Source organism: Erinaceus europaeus, unplaced genomic scaffold (genome assembly GCF_950295315.1).
Source record: "Erinaceus europaeus unplaced genomic scaffold, mEriEur2.1 scaffold_1061, whole genome shotgun sequence".
Taxonomy (NCBI): domain Eukaryota; kingdom Metazoa; phylum Chordata; class Mammalia; order Eulipotyphla; family Erinaceidae; genus Erinaceus; species Erinaceus europaeus.
Window position 1 is genome coordinate 8,340 of NW_026648102.1, and position 12,299 is coordinate 20,638.

The 12,299-nt window shown below is 49.5% G+C and overlaps 1 long non-coding RNA gene across 1 annotated transcript; it reads left to right on the forward strand.

Annotated features, from left to right (window-relative positions):
- Nucleotides 1-1,572: 1,572 nt before the first annotated feature.
- Nucleotides 1,573-10,652, forward strand: LOC132536619 (uncharacterized). Its single transcript, XR_009548121.1, has 3 exons — nucleotides 1,573-2,111; nucleotides 8,762-8,850; nucleotides 10,252-10,652. It is a non-coding gene; the product is annotated as an uncharacterized LOC132536619 (long non-coding RNA).
- The last annotated feature ends 1,647 nt before the right edge of the window (nucleotides 10,653-12,299 follow it).

Genomic DNA, 12,299 nt, shown 5'->3' on the forward strand with positions numbered 1-12,299 from the left:
AATAATGGTTTATAGTCAGCAGTAAAATACAGTAGTCTGTACCCTTGTAACATTTCTCAGTTTTCTACATAAAAGTTCAACCCCCTCTAGGTCTTCCTCTGTCATCATGTTCCAGGACCAGAACACCCCCCCTCCCCCATCTTTTATTTTGGTGCAATCCACCAAACTCAGTCCAAGTTCTGCTTTCTATTTTTTTTATTTTCCAACTTTTTTTAATCGGCGATTTAATGATGATCTACAAGCTGGTGGGATAAGAGGGGTACAATTCATAGTTTCTACCACCAGAGTTCCCTGTCCCACTCCCTCCGCTGGAAGCTTCCCTGTTCTTTGTCCCTCTGGGAGCAGGGACCCAAATTCTCTATGGGGAGCAGCAGGTGGGGAGCTCTGGCTTCTGTCATTGCTTCTCCGCTGGACATGGGTGTTGGCAGGTGGACCCACACCCCCAGCCTGTGTCTGTCTGTCCCTAGTGGGGCAGGGCTCTTGGGTAGAGATGAGAGTCTGGAACATAATGGTGAGGCCATCTGCCCAGATGGTCAGGATAAAGCCACAGTAGCACCTGCACCTTGGTGGCTGAAAAGCACTAAGATATAAAAGCAGAACAAACTGTTTAGTAATCAGGAACCAGGAAGTAGGAACAGGGCAGTTGAGAATAGGCACCTGGGGTGGGCGCTCTGTTCCTAAGAGCCCATGACTTCAGTAATTTTTGCTTAAGTTTGCTAGCTAACACGGGGGGTGGGGGGGGGGGACTAGAAATACTGTCTGGAGAGAGGGGTGTCAGAGTTGAGAACAGAACTTGAAATGTGTTTTTTCTTGTTTTGTTTTGCTTTTTCCTCTAGGGCTTGGTGCTGGCACTAAAAATCACTATTCCTGGTGGCCACTTTTTCCCCCATTTTGTTGGAGAGGACAGGAGAAATTGAGAGAGGTCGGGGAGACAGAGAGGAAGTGAGAAAGTCAGACACCTGCAGACCTGCTTCACCGCTTGTGAAGTGACCCCCCCCCCCTGCAGGTGGGGAGCCGGGGGCTCGAACCAGGACCGGGATCCTCGTGCAGGTCCTTGCACTTTGTAATATGTGCACTTAACGCCGTGCGCCACCGCCAGGCCCCCTAATGTCTGATGTTTGAAAGCTATTTTATTCTTTGTAAAAATCTGCTGATTATATTCTTTATCAAACATTTCCATTATCTTTTTTAAAATTACTGTTTTGATATTTTTAAGAAAAAATTATCCCCCCTTTTGTTGCCCCTGTTGTTGTAGCCTTGTTGTGGTTTTTATTGCTGTTGTTGATGTCGTTCATTGTTGGACAGGACAGAGAGAATAGGAGAGAGGAGGGGAAGACAGAGGGGGAGAGAAAGACAGACACCTGCAGACCTGCTTCACCGCCTGTGAAGCGACTCCCCTGCAGGTGGGGAGCCGGGGGCTCGAACCGGGATCCTTTTGCTGGTCCTTGTGCTTTGCGCCACGTGCGCTTAACCCACTGCGCTACCGCCCGACCCCCCAAGAAAATTATTTAATGTTATCTCGTAGCGGACATATTTTGGGTGGCTCAGGGGTGAGTCATATCATATCAGACTTTATTTGGGGAACAGTGGTGATGCTGTGATTCAGCCATTGCATGTGTGTCTGTGTGCATGTGTGTGTATGTGCTCATGCGTGAATAGAAATCAAGTTATTGAACCAAATGCTCAGAAGGAATTTGGGCAACTTGTAATCTAATATGCTGGGTGCAGAAAGTTCAACTTCTACCAGGTTTTGATTCATAGTTTTGGGCATGACACAGGAGACTGTTTAGATGCCAGAGGTTGAAAATTAGGAGCCATTTGTAATGATGATTAAAAATAAATTCCAAACCCCATATACTAGCTATTTCTGCATGTGACTCCCAGAAGTGATGTGGTGGTGGTGGTGGTGGTGGTGGTGGTGATGATGATGATGATGATGATGATGATGATGATGATGCATCCACTCTTGGTGGCCACTTTTCCCCTTTTTTTTTAATCTTTTTTTTTTTTTTTTGTAGAGACAGAGAGAAATTAAGAGGAAAGGAGGAGAGAGAGAGGAAGAGAGACTCCTGCAGCCCTTCTTCACCACTCCTGAGGCTTCCTCCTTGCAGGTGGGTGGAGACAGGGCTTGAACCTGGGTCCTCATGCACTTCTGATGCATCACCAAGCGTCTCCTGTGAGAGGATCGTTGATGCGCTCGCTAGCTTTCTGCTTTGGGGAGCTTTGCTGTGACGTGAGCCTTGGACTCCAGGAGTGTGGGGACAGACCCTCGCCCCTAGATTGCCAAGGAGAAGCAGCTTTTAGCCTGCTCCGCTAACTCCTACGGATTATCCGCACCTGGAGTCAAGGGCACCGGCGGGTCCCGCCTTGTCCATACAGCAGTCTAGATATTTGGTCATGTCACGCGTGCCCACAGGCCTGTGTAAGCGTGCAGACCACCCGCGGGGCCAGAGATTCTGCAGAGCCCCTTTCTCATGGAGCCCCCCGCCCCCCAGCCTTCTCCCCGCCTGTGTGTTGCTACCCCTGGCGCCTGTGCCACCCGGCGGGCCGTGTCTGCGCGGGAAGCTGCAGCCCGGGCGGGAGCCCCTCCTTTCTCTCTTGATGGTCTGGATGCTGCTACCTCGCCTTCTGTGCCGGCTGTTCCACTTATTTCCTTGGCTGTTGTCGCGAGCCTCGACCTCTGTTCCCACCACCCTGAGCGCCACGGACTCTTGTCAGTGCCCACCCTTCATCTCCTGGAGTTTCCTGACGACCTGGTCCGGCCGAACGTCCTGCCATACCTGCCGCCTGACTGGCTCCATCTCCCTCGGGCCTGTTCACATTCTTTGTCCTTTTCTCTCCCGTCCACGTTTGTCTTTCGGTCCGTCTGGCCCGTCCTCCAGTCCGCCCGTGAGGCTCGCTGTGCTTCCCCGCTACAGCTTTTCTGAGCAGCTGCCTGTTGTGGCGCCTCTTCCCGTTGCTTTTTCACTGGTCACTGCTGCCGCTGCTTGGCGTGGCGAGTGGGGAACGCCGTCTGCCAACCCCGCCGCCTTGCCAGTGAGTCCCTCGTGTCTTCTAAGTCGACTCTGGCTGTGGGCGCTAACGATGCCAGCGTTGTATGTCCCCAGCTGGTGTGAGACCCGCCTATTTCTCCTTTGCCGTAAAGACCCAACATGCAGTGTTGTGTCACTCATTTTCTTTCAGCGTTTGAGTTCTTGTGGAGTTTTTATTTTTCTGTTCTCTGTCATCTTCAGAATGTTGAGGTAGTTCCTCAAGTCCAGGCACGGAATCATCATTTTCCTTCTGAGTAAGGGCCACTGTGTTTTGCATGTGTCACTTGAGCCTCAGAGCTGTAGCCGGTGCTGATAGAATGGAAGTGTGGCCCGGCATATAGGACAGAGTTCCGACCCTCAGAAAGATCACGGGGCAGATTAGTTAAAAGAACAAACAGGTATCAACATAATGGTGGATGACAGCAGCAGTGAGCCCAGAAAGTGGACGTTTTCTGGGTGTTTGCCAGTGAGCCGAGTTCTTTCTGAAGGTGTTTTGTGGAAGCCGGAAGGAGGAGTAGAGCGTGAGACTCGTTGGGAGAGGATATTCAGGCAGAGGCCTAGATTTGGCTGGGACTACAGTCTGCTGACCTGGGGCCTAGGTTGTTAGTACGGTCGAGTACTCGCTTGATTTCTGACTACTGGATAAAGATTGCATTTTGGGGAGTAAATGGCTGCCCAGCTGTGCGTTGTTCTTTTTAGTGGCCTGGAAATTGATTTGTCCGTGTTTTTGAGGGTTGCTACGCCCTTGATGTCTCGGGATGTTGGTATGTAGCTTTGTTTCTCGTGCTGTGCCCACCTTGTTCTACCGTGAAGGCATCACTGACCTTGTTAAATGAGTGAGGACTTGTTCCCTCCTGGTTTTGTTTTTGTTTTTCTAGAAGAGATTCTGTAGAGTTTTATGCTAACTTATTGTAGAAAGTTTCATGCAATTAGCTAGTCATACCACCTGGTCTTGGAGATTACTATTTCAAAGGTTTTCCTCAACAAATTACATTTCTTTGAGCGTTAGTTATAAGGTTCTTGAGTTACCTTGTTTTATCTGGGGTGAGTTTTGGTAATCTGGCATTCGAGAGATTTATTTAAAGGTATTAAACATGTATGGATTTACTCATAATGTTTACAGATTCTCTTCTAAGGTCTGTGGGGTCTGTAAGTGAACCCCTCCCCCAGAAGGCTGGTCTTATTTGTATATAAAAAGCAATGCTCAAGAGGATTAAAAACAAGATGTCATCGACCCAGAGACAACAGGGATCGGAAGCAGTTGTCCCAGGCACTACGGAATGGCCCCCACTTTCTGCCTTCCCCTTCCGTTTCTCGCTGAGCTCTGCCTCAGGCCACGCACAGCGACTGAAATACTTCCTGGTGACCACTACCCTCCCACTGTGCTCTGTGCAGTGCTGGGGATTGAACCAAGAGCCTCATGTACGCAAGGCACCTCCTGACATGCGGGCATATGGAGACGTCTATATTGACGTCTATCTGGAGAGAACCAGAGCGTCACTCCAGCACACACGGGCTGCTGGGGTGGAACTTGGGGTCTAATGCTTACAGTCCAGTGTGTGTGTGTGTGTGTGTGTGTGTGTGTTATTGATTTTTTTTTTTTTGCCTCCAGGGTTTTTGCTGGGGCCCGGTGCCTGCACCACAAATCCACTGCTCCTGGAGGCCGCTTTCTCCCTTTTGTTACCCTGGTTGTTTTACCATTGTTGTGGTCATTACTATCATTGTTATTGATGTCGTTTGTTGTTGGACAGGACAGAGAGAAATGGAGAGAGGAGGGGAAGACAGAGAGGGGGAGAGAAAGACAGACACCTGCAGACCTGCTTCACTGTTTGTGAAGCGACTCCCCTGCAGGTGGGGAGCCAGGGGCTGGAACCAGGATCCTTATTCCTGTCCTGGCGTTGCGCCACATGTGCTTAACCCGCTGTGCTACTGCCCGACCCTCTATGTCAGTGATTTAATAATGATTAACAAGATTATAGGATAATCCCCACCACCAGAATTCCATATCTCATTCCCTTTCATTGGAAGCTTCCTTGTTCTTTATTCCTCTGGGGTCTGGACCCAAATTCTTTATGGGGAGCAGAAGGTGGGAGTTGTGGCTTCAGTCATTGCTTCTCCGCTGGACATGGGTGTTGGCAGGTGGATCCACACCCCCAGCCTGTGTCTGTCTGTCCCTAGTGGGGCAGGGCTCTGGGGAGGTGGCTTCTGGGACAGATTGGTGAGGTCGCCTGCCTGGGGAGGTCAGGTTGGTGTCCTGGTAGCATCTGCGACTTGGTGGCAGAGGAGTGAAACTGGAAGGTTGACCTCCCGGGCCTGGCCCTCTGGACACAGGTCGAACGAAGTGAGCCCTGGCCAGGTGGCTCTGGCTGCATTGATGTGGTCGAGCTCGGCAGATGCAGGATCAAGTGGCCTGGAGCAGGAGAAGTGGGGAGGAGAGTGAGCGAAGCCCCAGAGGGTCCAGGACGGGGGGAGTGCGAGCCTACTGAGAATGAGGCGTAATGCTTATTATTATTAGCAGGTTGTCTGGGGGTTGGTTTACCTTGACAATCCCAGGGTTTGATCCACTGCTCTACTTCCTAGGCTCTTAGCATCCATTGATCGCCTGTCTAAGCCTTGGAACTCTGTGGCCCCTCAGCTTTTGGCAGACTGCCCCCCTGCCCTACCACCAGTTTTAAGAAAATAATTCCGGGGGGGGGGGCGGGGCGCCACAGCTGGCCCTCAAGCTTCCCTTGATGGTACATGTGGTACTCCCATGCCACGCTGGGCTTGAACCCAGGTCCCTGTGCCTGGCCAAGTGTGTTCTCTTGCTCTCGGGTGAGCCGTGGCCTCTGTTGAATCAGTTCTGAGGATCTCCATGTTTTATTTCGAGCCTCCAGAGCATTTATGTTTAATATAACTATTAATGTAATGAAGTACAATAATTTCTTCTTTGCATTTTGTAATTGAACTTTCCCATCAGTTCTGCCTGGTTCTTCGTAACTTCTGGTTTTTGGCTGATGTTTTCTATTTGAAGCTTTGTTCAAAGCCTGTTCAAACTTTCTCATCTGAATAGACCTTACAATAGCTGCCTTAAAGGGCCGTGAAGTCAGATCACCGTTACCTGTGCCAGTGGCCTTGGTAGCATCCAACTTTCTCACCGGATGCGATATTTTGTTTTTCTTTTTAAATACCAGGCATTTGTGTGTTGCCTCCCAAACATTTTGGGTTTCAGTTATGAGAAAAGTGTCTCATGGGGACTGTCAGCATTGTTGATGCCCTGGTTCCCAAGCAGGCTGTCGGGCTTGGTGGGTCTGGTACCGAGGCCCAGGTAGCCTTCTGTGGCTCCGGTCACTCAGGGTTGTTCCAAAGCCTTTCTGTGCTATTTCTGTCTGTGCTGTGTGTGCAACACCAAGCGGTCCGTCTGCAACACGGCCAGAGGCTGTGGGCTCACTTCTGAGAGGCCTGTTAGGCCGGTGGAGATCAGCTCCCTACCTGTGGGCAGGTCAGCTCAACTCAGGCAGGCCCTTGTCTTTGGGGAGCTCCTGCTGGGGGGTTTTGACAAGGTCAAGCGTGTGTGTGTGTGTGTGTGTGTGTGTGTGTGTGTGTGTGTTGCTATTAATATAATGCTCACCTCATAAAGGAGTTAAGTTCTTCATTACTTTCTAAAGTTAGTATAACTATTGTTTGTTTATTTAAAGTTTGATAGAATTTGACAATAAATTTTTAAAATTTACTTATTGGATAGAGGTTTTAATTAATTATTATTTTTTATTATTTATTTTCCCTTTTGTTGCCCTTGTTGTTTTTTATTGTTGTTGTAGTTATTGTTGTTGATGTCATTGTTGTTGGATAGGACAGAGAGAAATGGAGAGAGGGGGGGAAGACAGAGAGGGGGAGAGAAAGACAGACACCTGCAGACCTGCTTCACTGCTTGTGAAGCGACCACCCTGCGGGTGGGGAGCCGGAGGCTCGAACCGGGATCCTTAAGCCGGTCCTTGTGCTTTGCGCCACCTGCGTTTAACCTGCTGCGCTACCGCCCAACTCCCAGAGATACTATTTATTGGATAGAAATTGACAGGGAAGTGGGAGATAGAGAGAGAAAGAGACAGAGAGACACCTGCAGCCCTGCTTTACCACTCGCAAAGCTTTCCCCCTGCAGGTGGGGACTGGGGTCTCGAACCTGGGTCCTTGTGCGCTGTAACATATGTGCTCAACCAGGTGCGCCACCACCTGCCCCCTTTGACCACAACTTTATCGTCTACTCATCTTTTTTTCTGCTTTTTAATTTTTTCCTTCTATTTATAGGTTTGACTCACCGATTTCCCTAAATTTTTAAAGTGGGGGTTTCTACTAAGAGAACCGTTGAGATCTTATTTTTGACATAACTATTTGGCACTGAATTTCCCTCCACTAACTGCTTACTTGAGTCTTGCAGATTTTTGGTATGCTGTATTTTCACTTAATTCTCATTATTTCCTAATTTCCTTATAATTTTTCCTCAACTAGTGGGATATTTAGTTACTTTTAACCATGAGTTCCCATGTTACACATTTTATTTCTGTTTATTTTCAATTTCATTCCATTACAGCAAGAGAATATATTCTCTTTTAAACCTTCATGTATTTATTATTGGCTAGAGACACAAGAGATAACTAGAGAAGGGAGGGTAAAATATAGAGGGGAGAGAGACAGAGAGACATCACAGCCCTGCTTCACCACTCATGAAGCTTTCCCCCTGCACGTGGGAAACGGGCTTGAACTTGGGTCTTTGCGCACTGTAGCGTGTGCTTACCCAGGTGTGCCACCGCCTGGCACCCCACAAGAGGATGTATTCTCTAGTAAGGCCATCTTTTTAAAGCTGGTGAACCTTGCCTCACACAGAGCCCGTCCGTCTGACTTCCTGTGTGGAAGACAGCTTGAAGAGCTGCGTGTGCAGCGGTCCGTCGCAGGCTCGCGTGGCTGGCGTTAGCCGTGCCCTCTGTGCCTGCTGAGCGTAGTGTGTGCCCACACAGAGAACTGATCAGGGCGTTGCAGTGCCAGTGTTGCAAGGAAGACGAGCCTGAAACTTCAGCGATCCTGCACTTTGTGAAGCCGGGCTCTTGGCCACCCACGCCCGTATGGGTGCCGTCTCCGTTGTGAACCGGGCTACTTGCAGGCTGCCTGCTGCCGCCTCCTGTCAGGGCTTATTCGGCTTCTGCCCTGGGAGTGAGTCACAGACACTGCGTGGGGCCGGGTCTTGCCTTTTAAGACGCGATGGTCATCTGTGCCTTGTTGTGGCGCTGAGATTATTCTGCACTTGAAACTATCGGTGTGGATTGATTCAGGCGTTGCTTTTCTTTTTTCTTTTTAATGAGAGAGGAGAGACACAGAGAAGCAGAGCATTGCTGGGGACTGCAGCGGGCACCGGCATGCTTGTAAGTGCACGCTGCCAGTGGGCCGGCCCTGCACCTGGTGGGCCTCGATGTCCATCTGTCTTCTTGTTCTTCGCCTCACATGTGGCTTTGCAGCTTCCCTGCATTTGTCCTTGTTCCTGACTATTGTTATTGTCTCCTGGGTCGATGGAATATTTCTCAGGTTTGACTAAGAAACAGTGCGGGTGTGTCTGGGAACAGAGGGGGGTTACCTTGACCATTTTAATTTGAGGGAAAATTTGCTTAAATGTCTTACACACCTTCGACTTGTACTTTATGTTGAGGAGAATTCTGCGCCCCCAAACCTTATACTTAACTATATGCATTTATTTTCTGCAGGCCTCGAAGTCGAGGAAGAACTGCAGTGGAAGATGAGGACAGCCTGGATGGGCTGGAGGCAGCAGAACCAGAGAACACTGTGGAAACAGGTATTCAAACTTGGCAAGGGACCATGAAAAATTCACAGGGTAATTTGCATAATTACCACGTGTCTGTCGACTGGGTTCTAAAAATTTTCCATCGCTGAAATAGGTTGATGAGGAATGACAAGTGGAAAAATAGCTCTCTCCTTCTTCTGCCTAATGTCCCATTTCTGCAGAGAGGGTTTCATGTCTGCAGAGAAGTGTTTTATTAAAGCACAGTCACACACTGGGATAAACAGTAATTCCAGGCGATTAGTACGATAGCGCTTAACGTATTTCTGGTGTACTGTTTGCTTAAAGCTTCCTGCGTCCGTATGTGTGTGAGCAGGCGAATACGGCTCATTAGCGCACAGTATTAGGAGAAGCTAGATTAAGCCAGGCTCAGTAGACAGACTAGCATGTATTGTGCACCTGCTAGGAAACAAAACAAGACAAAACAAAACAAACAAACAAAAAACCCCCAGAGACTTGTACACAGCAGATTCCAAAACTAGACATCGACTCCCATTGTGAAAGGGACCAGGTTTGACTTTTGAGAGATGGCCCCAGTGACATTGTCTCATGAGTGTTTGACTAAGAAACAATGTGGGTGTGTCTGGGAACAGAGAATGGTTACACTGACCATTTTAATTTGAGGGAAAATTTGCTTAAATTGGCTTTTCTGTGAAGCTCGAAAGATGTCATGTGCCATTTGCCAAGTTAGGGACTGCTGTATCTTTTAAAATGGGATTATCCATAAAATGCTTTTGGGTATCAAGTGTGTTCCCATGACTTGATGCTTGGAACTTAGAAAACCTCTTCTGTGGTCCAGGAAGTAGTGCAGCAAATAAATTATTGGACTCTCAAGCTTGAGGTGCGAGTTCAGTCCCCGGCAGCACATGTGCTGGAGTGATGTCTGGTTCTTTCTCTCCCTCCTTCTACCTTCCTCACTGATAAATAAATAAAACTGTTGAGAGAGAGACAGAGAGAGAGAGAGAGAAAGGAAAGGAAGGAAGGAAGGAAGGAAGGAAGGAAGGAAGGAAGGAAGAGAAGAAAGAAAAGAAAGCTTTCCCAAGAGGGCCTAGCAAGGGAGAGGCCTAGGGTAAGGCTGGGGAGTTCAAGTCCCGCCTTCATCCTTTGAGCATTCTGCACCACAGCTCCTTATACTTGAGTGAGATAGCTGCAAGTCCCTGTTCTTTCCCTCACTTTCATTTTCCCAGATTATGTACTGCTACTTCCCAGTGGCGAGTCTTTGAAGTTTAAGCAACATTTTCCAACCTGGTGGCTTCCATGTTCCTGTCAAGCTGTGCTATCAAACCGCCCATGGGTCCCTCTCTGCTGCACTTCCTGGGGGATTCCTCAGTCCTGTCCCCCTTCTCTGACAATTCAGTGTTTGCCCTGACAGTTTTCTCTGCTCTCCTATTCTAGACGTTCATCGACAACAGCCAGACCTCTCAGTTCCTTGCCCTTGATTTCCTTAAATCTCTTGCTCATTCTTAAACTCCTGCTTCTGCTCTTCTCACTGTACGCTTTATTGGGGTAACTGTTGATTCTTCCCCCAGTTCATTTGCAGCTCCGCCGGCCCCCCCCCCCCCCCCAGCCCCCTTTCTCTGAACTCCACACCACAGTGATTCTCCTGCCAGTCTGGGTCTCCAGTCCCCTGACCGCACCCCTGGGGCTGGTCTGCCGCCGCCTCCAGCCCAGATGCGATGGCCGCCACTGCAGGTCTTTGAATTCACCCACCCAGGCTCTTCTGCCCCCTTCCCACTGTGTTGCTTTCATGTCACAACCCAAAGTTTGTGTTTTAGTAGCCAGAACCGGGTGGAGAAAAGCAGAAAAACTACCAACTGCTTTCATTTTTTTTAACTTCTTTTTTAAACATTTACTTATTCCCTTGTGTTGCCCTTGTTGTTTTATTATTGTTGCTATTGCTGTTGTTGTTGGATAAGGCAGAGAGAAATGGAGAGAGGAGGGGAAGACAGAGGGGGAGAGAAAGACAGACACCTGCAGACCTGCTTCACCGCCTGGGAAGCGACTCCCCTGCAGGTGGGGAGCCGGGGGCTCAAACTGGGATCCTTTCTCTGGTCCTTGCGCTTTGCACCACCTGCGCTTAACCTGCCGAGCTACCTCCAGACTCCCCCAACTGCTTTCATTTTAAGTTGATGACCTCAGAGCCCAAGTGGAGCGTGGTGCCTACCAGCCCACTTCACTGTTAGGGACCACTCCTTTGTTCACTTCTCTCCAGACTGCCAACCCCTGCCGTTTCCCAGTCTGTGATCTTTAATGCCTTCAGTGCAAGGGAAATACCCGTGGAAGCAGCCAGGAATGATTTCCTCCACACTCATCCGCTGTCACTCACTGTTTACTCTTTCCTGCTCACACCTCTGCCCATTCATGCTACTTTCCCAGCTGGCAAAACCGCCTGAGGTCTCTGTGGTCCAGGAAGACCACCTCTTCTCCAGGTGCCGTCCTGCGTCTGAACCATCACCTACTGCCCCAGTACTCATTCTGAGTGAGCCATTTCATTCTCCCTCTAGTCTCTGGGGCATTACTGCTTCAGGCTGATGTTTTTAGATGGAAGGATAAACGGACTGACAGATGGGTGGATGGGTGGACAGGGAGACACCACAGCACCGAAGCTTTCTCCAGAGCCGTGGTACTCCTATGTGGTACTGGGACCTGCACCTGGGTCACTCTCCTGCAGGGCAGCATGCTCCGAGGGCTAGCTCTCCGCCCCACACTCCTGAATGCAAATGACCTTTCTTGGGCAGCCGCTCAGAGATGCTACTGCTGCTTCTTTCATATATATAACAACAGTGTCTCGGAGGGTTGTCTACACTTGTGGTGGCTAATTATTTTAGATGATTAAAAAAAAAGTACTGATTTGAGAGGAAAGAGAGATACAGGGGAGGAGGGGAGAGGGGAGAGGAGCCAGATCACGACTCTGCTCCTGCACATGGCGGCGTCGGGGGTCTGGCTTGGGGCCTCTGGGACCTCAGGCACCCAGGTCTGTGCTCTGACAGGCTGAAGCATCTCCTTGACCCTAAGTTATTTTTCCGTGAACCCACACCCACACCCTCCTCCCTGCTGAAATCATTCTTGTGACTGTCATCCGTGGTCTCCTATCTCAGAAATCAGCTTGAAGTCTCTGACCACCAGAACTCTGAGCAGCATTTTCTGCCGCTGACCACTTTCGGCAGTGAAAACCCATTTCCTCCCTCCTCCTCTTTTTTTTTTTGATGGGAAGATAGACTTGGAGTGGGGGAGGAGAGATAGAGAGGTAGATGCCTGGAGTTCTGCTTCTTCTTCTGTGAAGCTTCCCCCTCCCCCCCCCCCGCCGGTGGGAGGCAGGGGCTCGAACCCAGGTTGTTGAGTGTAGTAATGTGTACCTTAAAAGACAAACACTTTAGGCGCAGTGGAAAAAACAAACACTTTACCGGAATTCTGGATACCACAGTCGTGCCCGCCCCCAAGGC